Source organism: Triticum urartu, unplaced genomic scaffold (genome assembly GCF_003073215.2).
Source record: "Triticum urartu cultivar G1812 unplaced genomic scaffold, Tu2.1 TuUngrouped_contig_5338, whole genome shotgun sequence".
NCBI classification, from domain to species: Eukaryota; Viridiplantae; Streptophyta; class Magnoliopsida; order Poales; family Poaceae; genus Triticum; species Triticum urartu.
Genome location: NW_024116007.1, coordinates 1 through 5,389, shown reverse-complemented (window position 1 = coordinate 5,389; position 5,389 = coordinate 1). Strand labels below are relative to the sequence as shown.

The 5,389-nt window shown below is 40.7% G+C and overlaps 1 long non-coding RNA gene across 2 annotated transcripts; it reads right to left on the bottom strand.

Annotated features, from left to right (window-relative positions):
* Positions 1 to 14: 14 nt before the first annotated feature.
* LOC125529098 lies at positions 15 to 4,528 on the bottom strand. Of its 2 annotated transcripts, XR_007292553.1 has the most exons (4): positions 3,502 to 4,528; positions 2,195 to 2,265; positions 1,306 to 1,609; positions 15 to 536 (listed from the first exon to the last, which is right to left on the bottom strand). It is a non-coding gene; the product is annotated as an uncharacterized LOC125529098 (long non-coding RNA). The 2 variants fall into 2 exon arrangements; XR_007292552.1 differs by having other exon boundaries at positions 15 to 1,609.
* Between the last annotated feature and the right edge of the window lie 861 nt (positions 4,529 to 5,389).

Below are 5,389 nucleotides of genomic sequence, written 5' to 3'. Positions count from 1 at the left end.
CCCCCCCCGCCACTGATACTTTACAAATCAATTGCAGGCTCTCTTGCCACCCACCACTGGTACATTTTTAGGTATTTATTGTCATTTTTAGAGGTTTAGGGTATTTTGGGTTTTAGCGTTTTATGGTTTTATGATATTGTATGGGAAATTGCAAAAACAATATCTGTTGTGGGCCTTAGAAAACAACCATTGGCTGGTCCTGTCTACTATTACCCGAACTACTATTACCCAAACTGTTAGACCCTTCAACCACCGGTAAGTTCATTCCACTTAATTACTTTATGATTAAATCAACCCCCACAACACCTCCGGTAAGTTCATTCCATTTAACCCTAGGCCACACAGGGACCTGGCCAAATTCCCCTTCTTCCTTTGCCCAAATCCCTAGCTGCCCATCACCCTCGCCTTGCTTGCACGGTTGCCACCCTCGCCAGTCACGCGTGCCCGGACCACCCTCACCGCCGCCCGGTCCTGCCCAACTCGGCCATCGGGTGCCTCAGCCTCAGCCACCATAGTAAGCTCTCTCCCTCTTCTCCCTGTTGATCAGAAATTCAATCTCGAGGCCTAGGGATTTGATTCTCATGACGCAAATCTTAAATTCAACTCATTAATTAGTTCTAGTATAGTTAAAAGATATAGTTCTTAGTTATGCAATTCTGATTAGTTCTAGTATATAGCTCCCAGTATAGTTACAAGATGTAGTTCCTAGTTCCTACTTCTAATTAGTTCTAGTATAGTTCCTAGGTAGTTGGATGCATGTATAATGTGATAAATCAATTTATCTATGTAATGCGATGCATATATAATGTAATGTGTGCAAAAACGCTGCCACGACAGCAAAAAAATCTGACATGGTAGTGATTTACGTTGCCGTGGCAGCGTTCATTTTTCACCTAGGGGGAGGTTACCGGTGGTGGGTGGGAGAACGTGCCGCCACTAATGTGCCACATACAAGGGTGAATAGGCCAGCCCTCACTGGTAATAGGTTGCCAACCATGGGTGAAATGACGCCCGCCACAGGTAACATATTACCAGTGTCAGGATACCGTGGCGAGGTGCCCTACCCACCACTGGTAGCCTTATTGCAACCACCACTGGTAGGCATTGCTGCAGTAGTGTGATAAGCTAGTTTAAACTACAGAAGGATTGTTCGAGGCACAGGTACATGCTGGATACCAGCTACACTAGAGAACTGTAATCTGGTGCTCATACTTAACAAATTTTGAGTATTAGTATGACTATCATGCTACTGCAAATTTTGGGAAGGTTGTAGCTGCTGTGAAATGCTAGAATTAGGAGCTTGACCTGGAGGTGGCTGGAATTGTTGTTGTATTTGTGGCTGCACTGGCTTCCTTTGTGAGTTCAAGATACTGATAATCTGTTTCTCATATCGAGGAACTTTGTCCCTCATAGCAGGTTGGACACTACTTTTACCAATTTGCAGCATTTGTAATATGCGCTCCAACATTGTTTTAAAGCTCTTCATTCTATCATACTGCTCAGATGATATTTGAGGTGGAATAATGCTGTCAACATGCTGTAGTTTCACACACATCTTATTGAATAATTCACTGAGTTCTGCAAAGTATTGGTCCTTTAACCTCTTAATCTGTCGACAACAAAGACCACATACACATTAATTTGGTGCAGAAGCAATATAGAGATGAAAACAGAACAGCTAATAGACCATGGTTTGTCATTAAGTCAGAAAATATGGCATTGGCAAGATATTTCAAGTAGCTTTTAGCAGCACATAAATCTAGAAGAAAATAAGAAACTATGATGCCCAATAAATAAAATAGCTTTAATAAAGATTGCTATCTGCCTTGAGACTTTACTACATCTAGATACACTGTATGGTTGTATGCTCCATACTCCGCATTCAAACAGAATTCCGTATACATATAATATATATCTTACAAGTGGAATACCAGAATGTAGTGCATCTACACACTTGCTGTATGAAATTCCAAAAGAGGAATTTCTTGGAACACGGACCAAAAGAAAAAGAGATAGACAACATGAAGTGCAAAAGTAAAAGGCCCCAACATCCAACATGGTGGGTAGTTTCATCTTCTAACAATCAAGATCAGGGCAATCTCAACATCTTTGTTCTAGGGGCCACTGTCTACGAATTTTAGGAAGTACCAAGAAAGGGAGTGCCAAAAAGGATGATATCAGTATCATGTCTTACCATTTGATGTATCTCCTCTTGCCAATCACCTGTACTTGCATAGCCTGTTTGAGCAGTAGAGTCCGCAGATGCTGCATAAAAAGCAAGATTGGCAAAGAGTATCAGGATAAAATGAACAAAGCCAACAAATAACAAGCTACAAGTACATTGTAGGCATTGATGCAGAGGCTGGGGGTTTAACCTCCTTTTCAAAAAGAAAAAGAAAAAAAACATCGTAGGATGGAATGCAGGGGCAATTGGAGAACTTGTGAACCAAATCAAACAATCACAGAAGATCAATATGGTCAGCTTAGTCAATATGATTATCGCACAGTAGCATTTTTCCAGAAAAATTCCAACAAATAAGAAAAACCAATGTGCTGAACAGAAGTCACTGAAGATCAATAGGGTCAGTTTAGTCAACATATGATTACAGAGTACTGGATCACTAAACATCGCAATATAATCCCATCTTCAAGCTGTCCATCTATCCACCGTAGTTCAGGCAAAAAAAGATTGAAATGCAGTTTTGAAGCTTTAGGACTAACTTCACACCACTCGATAGTTCTAGGACCTGTGGCGCATTTCACTTGTCAAAAATCATATAATTGCATCTGAATTATGAATCTGGTTATCATCTTCAAAGAAGTTTCAAAGAACATTCAAGCTAGTTCATGTAGCATCACATTAATTTCATAAACTGTTTTGAGTCGTACTTAGGGCAAACCCAGTGCAATAATGCCGGTTGTATCTAAAACATGCCATCTGTGCGGAAGTCCAAATACTGTTGAAGTAGCCTAGTTAGTGAGGAAAAAGAGAGATATTGTTGTATCTTATGAAAATACAACTCTTATCAGGTAACCAATAATATTTTTTTCCTCCCACAAAACATATTAAATGGCAGCTCCATTAGATATAACACTAAGATATAAGCCATTGGAAGAGTTATATCTACACATATTTAATGCATATGATACAACACAAGATACAATGCACCGGGAGTGCCCTAAGGGTTCAATAAGAGTTGGGATCCAAAAATTCCAGTTGTAGTCTCATACGAACCTTGTATTATAGTCCAACGTAATTGTTAGCACGATAAGTAAGGGTGTGGGGGTCCTGATGAACAACACACATTTTTCACTTAACTTTTCTATGTAAGTAAGGCAAAAATAATGAGAGGCCAGATTGTTAAGCTAGTTTAAACCACACAAGGAATGTAAGGTGACAACAGGAAGATTGATATAAGAACATGAAGAAAAAGAAGATGAGAACCATAAGAGCATATGATGGATCTACAAAAAAAGTATATGTGAAAAGTGAAAACTTACTACTAGAGGAAACTTCTTGAAGGCCCCTCTGTGCCTGAATAAACTGGTTTTGCTAATCCATGTTATTTTGTTGCAAGAGCATGGCTCCTGAAGTTTGAAGTCTTTGCTGCATGGAGGATTGCTGCTGCATCCTTAATTGCTCTTGTAGTTGGTTAGGCTGAGACTGGAACTGTGGCATAAGATGTTGCAATTGTTGAAGTTGATTGTGTTGAAACTGAGGTTGCATCAAACCCATTGGTGGCTGCTGAGCATGTGGTTGCTGAGCTTTTGTTTGTTGCATATGCATCCACTGCATGTTTGACACATTAGGCACAGTTCCAAAAAGTTGCTGCTACTGTTGATTTTGTTGATGCTGCTGTAGACTCGACATGTTTGCCTGAGAGCCCAATTGTTGTGGCTGATACAAAGGCAAATACTGCTGGCTCAACATCTGATGTGTTTGCTGCACATTCAAAAGATTATTTGACTGAACTGCTAGCCTCTGTTGCTGCCGCATCATCACAGCACCATTCTATTGACCCATTAGCTGATTTTGTTGTAAATTTGGCTGTTGTCCCATCAACTGTTGTTGCTGCTGTTGTAAAGGAATATTGGGCTGCTGACTCTGCAGAGAAGGCTGTTGATGCTGGTGATAAATTAATTGCTGAGATTATTGTTGTTGCTGCCTGCCTGCCATTTGCCTTTGTGCATCATAAACATCTTGTGAAGTGCCTTGCGCCAAGCCATTATTCATTGTGTTTTGTGGAATGACAGACGCAGTCTGCATCGTTGATGTTTGATTAACACCTGGCAACACTAGTAGAAAAAGGGTCAAATGTGAAGCACATTAGTGCCGGTTTGAATTAGAGCCGGCACTAATGTGTACATTAGTGCCGGTTCGTGGCGGCGATCAATAGTACCGGTTCATGGCGAACCTTTAGTACCGTTCATGCCACGAACCGGTACTAAAGAGGCTGTGTCAGCCTGTGGTCAGCCTGTGGCCCCACCATCACCATTTAGTGCCGGTTCGTACCACGAACCGGTACTAATGAGGTTATGGCAAGCTGTTTTTAGTCCCACCTCGCCAAGAGAGAGGCAGTATGAGCGGTTTATAAGCCGTGAGTGCATAGACAATGATGAAGAGTTGCAATGCTCACCTACATGTTGATAGCTTCAAGCCTTGTGGAATAGCATAGATTGCACTGAGCTATGTGCAGTGCAGTCTACACTATTCCGAATGGCTTGAAGCAAATTAACCAGCATTGCACCTCTTTTTTATTTTTAATAATTTATTTAACCTCCGGACTTCTTTTGTGTTCAGTATGCAGCATTTAAAGCGACGTCATCAATTTCCAACATGTTCTAACATCATTTGTTGTTTTTCGGTCATTTACCTAATTGTTTAGAGAGCTAAATGCCCGTGAAATTAAAAGTCACTACAAAATGAATCATGAAAATGTTGAAACTTGGCATGGTATCATCATATCACCCGCATAGCATGCGCGAAAGAGTAGAGAGGGTCACGGCAAAAACTGGACGCACTTCGTGTACAAACTGGACAAACTCTTTCGGAGTATCAGGGTTTCGGACGAGAACTCATCTGTTACAAGGGCACTTCAATGTTTTTTACACTTATTTGAACTCCGGACTTCTTTTGTGTTCAGTATACAGCATTCAAAGTGACGTCATAAATTTCCAACATGTTCTGATATCAATTGTTGTTTTTCAGTCATTTACCGAATTGTTTAGGGAGCTAAATGACCGTGAAATTGAAAATCACTACAAAATGAACTCTGAAAATGTTGAAACTTGGCATGGTATCATCATATCACCCGCATAGCATGCGCGAAAGAGTAGAGAGGGTCACGGCAAAAACTGGACGCACTTCGTGTACAAAATGGACAAACTC